Raw genomic sequence first — 9,082 nt, forward strand, 5'->3', positions numbered from 1 at the left:
GATTAATACTTTAATATTTGAATCATATATTGGCTGAATAAATATATTAATGGTACATTTATTTATTTTATAGGGCATCCACATTTATGTATTTCGTAGTATTTTTTGACTCTAAATACCTCAGGGATGACATTCCATCCATTCCTCCCCCCGCTGGGTTCCCATGTACCCCACAGGGGCCCAGACCCCCACTTTGGGAACCCCTGATTTAGAGGAGCGGATATTGTTTAGGGGTAACAGAGTAAAGGGGGTAAAAATGCCCCTCATTCATTATTAAGGGTGAAAGTAAAGTAAAGTTACAAGAAATAATGGTTTGGTGTCACTTTCTTATGTGAGTCATGAGTGTCTGATTATTTCTATAAATGTAATATTTTCTGTCTCTGAGATATGATGAGGTTTAATGTTTATTTATAAGCTTGTTTTTGTTCTGCAGAAATAAAAAAATATATATCCCATAAAAAACAGAAACTGGATTAATAATTTGATTTTTTTTTTAAAGAGGCCAATTATAATTCTTACTCTGGTTCATTTTAATTATCAAATTGAAGTCAAAGTTTTATTTTTTTAACTCTTACAGGAACTAATTTTATAAACTAACCAACGGATTAATCTTCAGTGAGACATTTTCTAAATAAAGTTAAAATTATCTTTTCATAAACAGATTATATATGTTTATATCTGGTTGTTTTATTTCAGGGTGAGCAGACAGAAGCCAGCCAGGCTGCATCATGGTGAAACTGCGCCCTCTTGTGGCGTTTTGTGGGACTGAATCAGTTCTGATCAGATGTTGGATCCAAAAACACAAACTTTCACAAAAAGCAGCTGAATAATTAAGTAGATTTGCTGATGTTGTGAACATCTATGTTACATTTTTATAATTTGTTATTTCTACAAATTTAGTTTTCTTCTTTTACTATGTAAAATATATTTTAGTTAATTTAGAACCAAAATTAGTAATTTATTTTTAGATTTGGAATTGTTTAGATTAGTGTTACACCGATACCCATTCCAGTATCTGACGGGGCTCTGATCCAGTGAATAGATGATTGAAACATACACTGGAAAAATTATCTAAAAATTTGCAAAGATGTCTTAAATTAAGTGTATTTACTCTTCATTTGAGCAGGTAAATGAGATGATTTGCCAATGGAATGAGTATTTTTACTCTTAAAATTAGATATTTGGATAAAATACACTGGAAATAAGACAATGCAATTGTGTTTTCTTATTGTAAATTGTCTTGCTCCATTGGCAAAGTTTCTTACTAACCTCCTTAATCCAAGAACAAATGCACTTATTTTAAGAAAAAATTACTTGCCTAGATTTCGATTTTTTCCAGTGTAGATATGCCCATGTGGTCAATAAATATTATCAATCAAGGTGCCTTTTTTATGTCAGTCCTGCTGATTGTATGTTAGTCTGTCTTTTATTCTTTGTTTAGGTTTTTTTTTTTTTTTGCTGCTTTTGTTGTTTTGTTGTACTGTTAATAAAGTTTATTAAAAAAAAACTCCTCTTTGGGTCAAGGATCAAACGTAAGACTGCAGCCTTCAGTTTATCCACCTAAAAAATAAAAGCTGCCTGATTCTCAGGCTTATTTCTCAACGTTTTGCTTCTAACAACAAACATAACTTTCGGCTTATTTATCTTTTTTTTTTTCTCTCTTACTGATTAGAAGTGAAGTTTAGCTCTTGGATTTCTTCCAGCATGTTCTGTGACTAATTTCCCCTCGCCTTGTTCTGATCTTCACCTGTTTATTTATCTTCCAGTGTCAGTGGGGGGGGGGGTTATGTGGAAAAGTACCTCAATCCCGCTGTTATGTACATTGGAGGGTGTGTAATGCTATACGCTCTATTCTCATCCAAAGGGAATGAAGTTCAGGTGAACTTTCCACGGGATAATGATCCAAAACATATGGCCGAATAACAAAAAGATAAACTCAATGGAGACAAACGCTGTTTAGAAATGAAGGTTTCATTTGTTATATTAGAGAAAAGGTGTTCAAACTAGTTTTGATTTCTGTTAAATAAATAAAAGACTTTCATCAGAAGCTTTTTTTTGTAAATCTAAACCCACTGAAGCCTGAAAACTGTCGTCATCCCCAAAACAAACGTATGCAAGGTTAAAAACTGCTGACAAGATGCGCTGAAGATTATAATTTACATATTCAATGTCATTTTACAAAGGAGGATTATCAGAACACGAAAAAGTTAAAAAGAGATTAACTTTAAACTGCATAAACTGAAGCAAAGCACTGCAAAAAAAATGGAAATTTAAAGAAGTAATTTTTGCTCAAATTAAGTGCATTTTTTCTTGAATTGAGGAGGTAAGTGAGACACTTTGCCAATGGAACAAAACTGGAAAAAATCTTAATCTAGATAAGTCACTTTTTCCTAAAACAAGTGCGATTTTTTGTTGAATTGAGGAAGTAAGTGAAACTATTTGCCATTGGAACAAGACAATTTACATTTAAAATAAGAAAAACCCTGTTTCATTGTCTTATTTAAAGTGCATATCATCTAATTTCCTTATTCTGAGAGTAAAAATCCTCATTCCATTGGCAAATCCTCTTTATTTTCTGCTCAAATTAAGGGTAAATGCCCTTTATTTAAGACATTTTGACTTATTTCTAGATCGTTTTTGCAGTGAAGACAATTTACATTTAAAATAAGAAAAAAACAATTGCTTTGTCTTATTTCAAGTGCATTTTATCTGATTATCTTATTTTAGAAGTAAAAATACTCATTCCATTGGCAGATCATCTCATTAACTGCTCAAATTAAGGGTAAATACACTTAATTTAAGACATTTTTACTTATTTCTAGATGTTTTTTTGCAGTGTGTCTCTTTTACCTCATCAATTCAAGAACAAATGAACTTATTTTATGAAAAAATTGACTTATCTAGATATTGATTTAGATCTAGAAATAAGCAAAACATTTCTTAAATTAAGTGTGATTAATAAAAAAAAAATCAAAACCTAGATAATTTCCTTTTTCTTAAAATAAGTGCATTTGTTCTATGAATGAGGAGGAAAAAAGAGACATTTTGCCAATGGAACAAGACAATTTACATTTAAAATAAGAAAACACAATTGCATTGTCGTATTTCAAGTGCATATTATCTAATTATCTTATTTTAGGAGTAAAAATCCTCATTCCATTGGCAAACTATCTCATTTACTTACTCAAATTAAGTTTAAATACACTTAATTTAAGACATATTTACTTATTTCTAGATGTTTTTTGCAGTTTGTCTCTTTTACCTCATCAATTCAAGAACAAATGAAGTTATTTTAAGAAAAATTGACTTATCTATATAATGATTTTTTTTCTAACGTGGGTTTACACTGGAAAAATGATCTAGAAATAAGCAAAATATTTCTTAAATTAAGTGTGATTAGTTAGAAAAATCGTAACCTACATAAGTCATTTTTTCTTAAAATAAAAACATTTTTTCTTGGATTTAGGAGGTAAAAGAGACATTTTGCCAACTGAACAAGACAATTTACATTGCATTGTCTTATTTCAAGTGTATATTTTCTTATTATCTTATTTCAAGAGTTAAAATACTCATTCCATTTGCAAATTATCTAATTTACCTGCTCAAATTAAGGGTAAATACAATTAATTTAAGACATTTTTGCTTGTTTCTAGATGGTTTTTGCAGTGTTTTTGAGTGGATCAACAGTATGTGGAAGGACAGATTGCAGGGTCCTTCCTCCTCCTCTACATCATTTTTATCAGGCTTCACTGTTGGGCTGTCGATAAATTAAACTTACCTTGTTTTACTTGTTTTTCCCTGGACTGTATATTGCTGACAAAAATTAACCATCCGCCACTTTGCTTTTCACTTCCTTAGTAAACTAAGGTGATCAATTTCTTCAGTTGATACACTGGAAAAAAATCTAAATCTAGATAAGTCATTTTTTCTTAAAATAAATGCAATTGCTCTTGGATTGAGGAGGTAAAAAGAGACATTTTGCCAATGGAACAAGACAATTTAGATTTAGAATAAGAAAACACAATTGCATTGTCTAATTTCAAGTGCATATCATCTTATTATCTTATTTTAGGAGTAAAAATACTCATTCCATTGGCAAACTACCTCATTTACCTGCTCAAATTAAGGATAAATACACTTAATTTAAGACATTTTTACTCTTTTCCAGATCGTTTTTCCAGTGTAAACAGCTACCCTGCAAAAAATGCAATCTAAACAAGTCATTTTCTCGTAAAATAAGTTCGTTTTGTTTTGAATTGAGGACATAACTGAGATGTTTTGCCAATGGAACAAGACAATTAGCATTTAAAATAAGAAAAAAACAATTGCATTGTCTTATTTCAAGTGCATATTATCTAATTATCTTATTTTAAGAATAAAAAGACTAATTCCATTGGCAGATCATCTCAATTACCTACTAATATTAAGGGTAAATACACTTAATCTAAGAAAGTTTTACTTATATGTAGATTGTTTTTGCAGTGTGTAAGGGAGCACTGGAAAAACAAATCTAGAAATTAGTAAAAATGTATTAAATTAAGTGTATTTACCCTTAATTTGAGCAGGTAAATGAGATCGTTTGCCAATGGAATGATTATTTTAAGGGTTTAGGACTTTTTTAACACAGAGCTGTGCTGAATAGCTTAATGAATAAAATCCCTGTATGAGATTAAAAACGGTCTCATGTTATCTTTGTTTATTATTGTAATTCCTTCAATGACCCTAAAAACCAGAGTTTGTTCAACTAAAACCAAACAAAGAATCTGAATGACAGCACTGGAAAAAAAACATATCTTGATAAGTCATTTTTTCTTAAATTAAGTGCATTTGTTCTTGGATTGAGGAGGTAAAAGAGACATTTTGCCAAAAGAACAAGATGATTTTAACTTGAAATAATAAAACACTAATGCATTTTCTTATTTTAAGTATGTTATCGAGTTATTTTATTTTAAGAGTAAAAAGTCGTCATTCCATTGGCGAAACATCTGGTTTTTCCAGTGAGCAAACCTGTTTGCTCATCTCTCAGCTTGTGTTTCTTCTTATCCTTTCATTTCGCCCTGATCTTTACTTTCTCTTGTCTCATCTTGCAGCGTCTCGCCCTCCTTGTTGTGAGGAAAAACTCTCCTGTTCACCTGACTGTTCCGGGGGGGGGATCATGGTAATCTCAAGCCGATTAGGCCTCTTATCTGCTCAGCTCTGGTTATGTGCTTTGGTCCAACAAAAATACTGAGCAGAGTTGGCCTCCTTACCGTTCCTGCAGACTCTTCCCCCCCACGTGCTCTCAGTAAGTCATGCCGGCTTTGATATCAGGGCCTCTCATTCCTCATGGTGGGAGTTTGTATGAAATGTGGCTTTCAGCTCAGATGCACATGATATTAGAGGCTTGAGTGTGAAGAGGATGGATAAACACGGCCACGCTGGTCATTATCTATCAATATGTGGGCTCAAAGGATCATGGGTAAGTTATTTGCATGCTGTGAAGTCAAATCTCAAGCTGCAGCGGATCTGAGGCCCGATACGCTTCAAAATCAAGAGAGGCGGAATCCATACACTGGAAAAAATTGAAATTTTTTCTTAAAATAAGTGCATTTGTTCTTGAATTGAGGAGGAAAAAGAGACATTTTGCCAATGGAAAAAGACAATTTACACTTAAAATAAGAAAATACAATTGCATTGTCTTATTTCTAGTGCATTTTATCTAATTATCTTATTTTAAGAGTAAAAATACTCATTCCATTGGCAAATTATCTCGTTTACCTTACTTATATCTAGATCGTTTTTCCAGTGTATTGTAGGTTTTTCACTCTAAATTGACCAGTAGTGGTACACTGGAAAAAAAAAATCTAAAAATAAGTAAAAATTTCTTAAATTAAACGTATTTAACCTTAATTTGAGCAGGTAAATGAGATAGTTTGCCAATGGATTGAGTATTTTTACTCTTAAAATAAGAAAATTAGATAATATGCACTTGAAATAAGACAATGCAATTGTTTTTTTCTTATTTTAAGTGGAAATTGTCTTGTTCCATTGGCAAAATGTCTCTCACTGCAAAAATGACCTAGAAATAAGTAAAAATTTCTTAAATTAAACGTATTTAACCTTAATTTGAGCAGGTAAATGAGATAGTTTGCCAATGGAATGAGTAATTTTACACTTAAAATAAGATAATTAGATAAAATGCACTTGAAATAAGACAATGCAATTGTGTTTTCTCATTTTTAGTGTAAATTGTCTTGTTCCGTTGGCAAAATGTCTCTTTTACCTCCTCAATTCAAGAAAAAATGCACTTATTTTAAGAGAAAATGACTCCCCTAGATTTAGATTTTTTGCAGTGCTTTTACCTCCGTAATCCAAGCACTTATTTTAAGAAAAAAATGACTTATTTAGATCTAGATTTGTTCCAGTGTGTGTTTACGCCGTGGGACGCTATCCTGCTCTGAAGCAGGACATGTGAAAAGTCATCCCATGTCCATGTGAAAGCAGTAATACCATAATTACCCTGATCCTATTGCCTTAATCAGGATCCCTGCAGCACTCACAGCATGGCTTCCCCACTGATCCCAGCGTTTCAAGGTCGGAACGAAACACCAAACCCTTATTCCACCATCAGATCACATCTCTACAATCCTTTATTCATATTCACATTTTTTTTTATCATATCTACACAAACTTACAAAGCCAAAAATAGAACTTGGAAACAAAAAAAAGAGCAGATTTAACATAGAATAATTCAACGTTTAACTTAATTAGATGTTTTTTCTTTTAAAAAAGTAGAATCTTTTCTATACTATTTACAAAGAAGCAGGTGTTACAATATACATACATACAGAATGTGTCATAGAGATGGAGGACAGCAGTCAGGAGGGCAAATTTTAGCTGCCAATTCACTTTAAAATGCATCACTTTAGGCTCACCTCCTGATTTCCTCTCATCAAAGCTCCAAACATTCACACCTTTAACCGTGCAACTCAAACAGCTGATGTCTGCAGAGGCCATAGTTACGCCGTTTAGACCATCTTAATGTCATAGAAATCTAAAAAAACTACAAAAACCCCAAAGAATGAATCCAAACCCTGGAGCAAAGTTGGACTTTAGCTTTAAGACTGAATAATCCTTTACACTCTATGTGAACAGATCTATAATATCAATAATTTCATAATCAGTCTGTTCATAAAAAAAAGAAACATTATACAGATGTGGATGTATTTAGATTATCTGTGAAGAGCCTTAAAATGCATTAAAGGTGATGCCTACAAGTCTAGATCCTCCTGGCCAGTAGGTGGCGCACTTCCTGCTTCTTAAAGGAAAAGTCAGTTCAGCAAAGAATAATCAATGGATCATTATTTATACCTAAAACTATTATGCTTGCAGTGATTTAATGAATTTAGCGTTAATTGGTTAAAAATATATATTTTCGACGCGATCACTGAGTCTGGAAGCGGCCATTTTTGTCCAAATATAGTAGCCCCTCCCTCCTGCCATCTTGACGTGACGTCACGGTGCGGTAAGCCTAGCGCCATTCTCCCCGCTTTACAAGCTAAATCAATGGGAACTACTAGACACATCTGCAATCAACAACAATTATTGAAGATTTCCAGAGGACTTCACCATTGAAATTCACCAGAGCTATAGTGAAACTGACAATGCCCACGTGCATGGCAGCTGGATGCTGGAATACATCGGGTAAAAGTGGAAAAAAGAGTTATTCCACCTTTCTGATTCCTGATCCTCCACGGATCAGGAAAAAACCCGTAATATGTAGCCAACATTTGGAAGAAGAATGTTTTCAAGATGACTTGGATAAAGCCGGGCGTACACTGTACGATTTTTTCAATTGTTGCACTCAGGGTTTCGTCGTACATTGTGAGTACACAGCTCACGATGTTTGTTCTCACGCTCTGATGCGATCTACCTGCTCACACTGTACGTCTAAAAACCAGGTGGGACTCAGCTCCGCAGTGAGATGGCGCTACTCGGACTCGTCTATCTGGAAGCCAAACCAGTAGAAGAGGAACATGAAGCTCACTAGAGGGAAACGCGCTGCCTTGGATATTTGGGTGACTTAGTGCTGAAAGCCCTAAAAAGAAAAGGAGACGACGTATTTGGACAAAGACATGGCTGAGCTAACGTGGCTACTACGGTCTGTCAATCTGACAGAAATAACTCCATTTCACTCATTGCCCCCCCACCATGCTGCTAGGTTTTCATCTGAGAGGAAGAAGAAGAAGAATCCTTGTTCGCCCAGTGAGAGATTTGCCCACGACCACCTTACGACGGTCGACTGCATTTCAAACATGTTTGATTTTCTCCAGACCTCACGATTCCTGACGGGGAGGAGGTCGTTAGAGGCTGATTGACCCTCGTTACCCCCTGTTCACTACACCACGCACCATCAGGCTGAAAGTCGGCCCAATCAAAAAACTCTCGCACGACTGGAAAATCGGCCCTAAAAGGGCAAAAAATCGTACAGTGTACTCCCGGGTTAATAGCGCGTTGTGACAAACACCAGATACAGCACTGGGACTTGATCAACAGCCGATACCGCACCGTGACAATGTCACTAACCAGTAGGTGGCAGTAGTGTTCTTTGACAAACATGGATGCCTCCAGTAAAGCACATTCACATGAAAATTACTCTGAATTAAAAACACTGATCATTTATTGAACAGGGTGGAATCATTTCACATTTAAAGAACTTTCAGAAGTTTTGATTCTGAATATGAGCGACTTTTCCCTTAAAGCTGTGACCTGTTGGCTTTGCTTCTTTTATAGAGCTGCTGGGATCAGATCTGACTTTCACTTCATTTTTCAATATTTTATTGAAACAATTATGTATTTTGTTTTTTTCTTTAGTAAAATTAATGTATTTATTCTGCTCCACTTTGGATGTTCTGTAGATGAATCTATTTTTATTTATAAATTTGAATATAAAGTTGTAATAATACCACTTATACTTCAGCGATAGTATCAAGGCTTTACTTTTTTTTGTATTTCTTAAACTATATCATTGCGTTGTTCTTTTTCCATCTCTTTGAAGGTGATGAAACAGACTGAAGATGTTTTATAGTTATCTCCCTTTAAT

The sequence above is a fragment of the Cyprinodon tularosa genome, unplaced genomic scaffold, assembly GCF_016077235.1.
Source record: "Cyprinodon tularosa strain WSP-4 unplaced genomic scaffold, ASM1607723v1 ctg648, whole genome shotgun sequence".
NCBI lineage: Eukaryota > Metazoa > Chordata > Actinopteri > Cyprinodontiformes > Cyprinodontidae > Cyprinodon > Cyprinodon tularosa.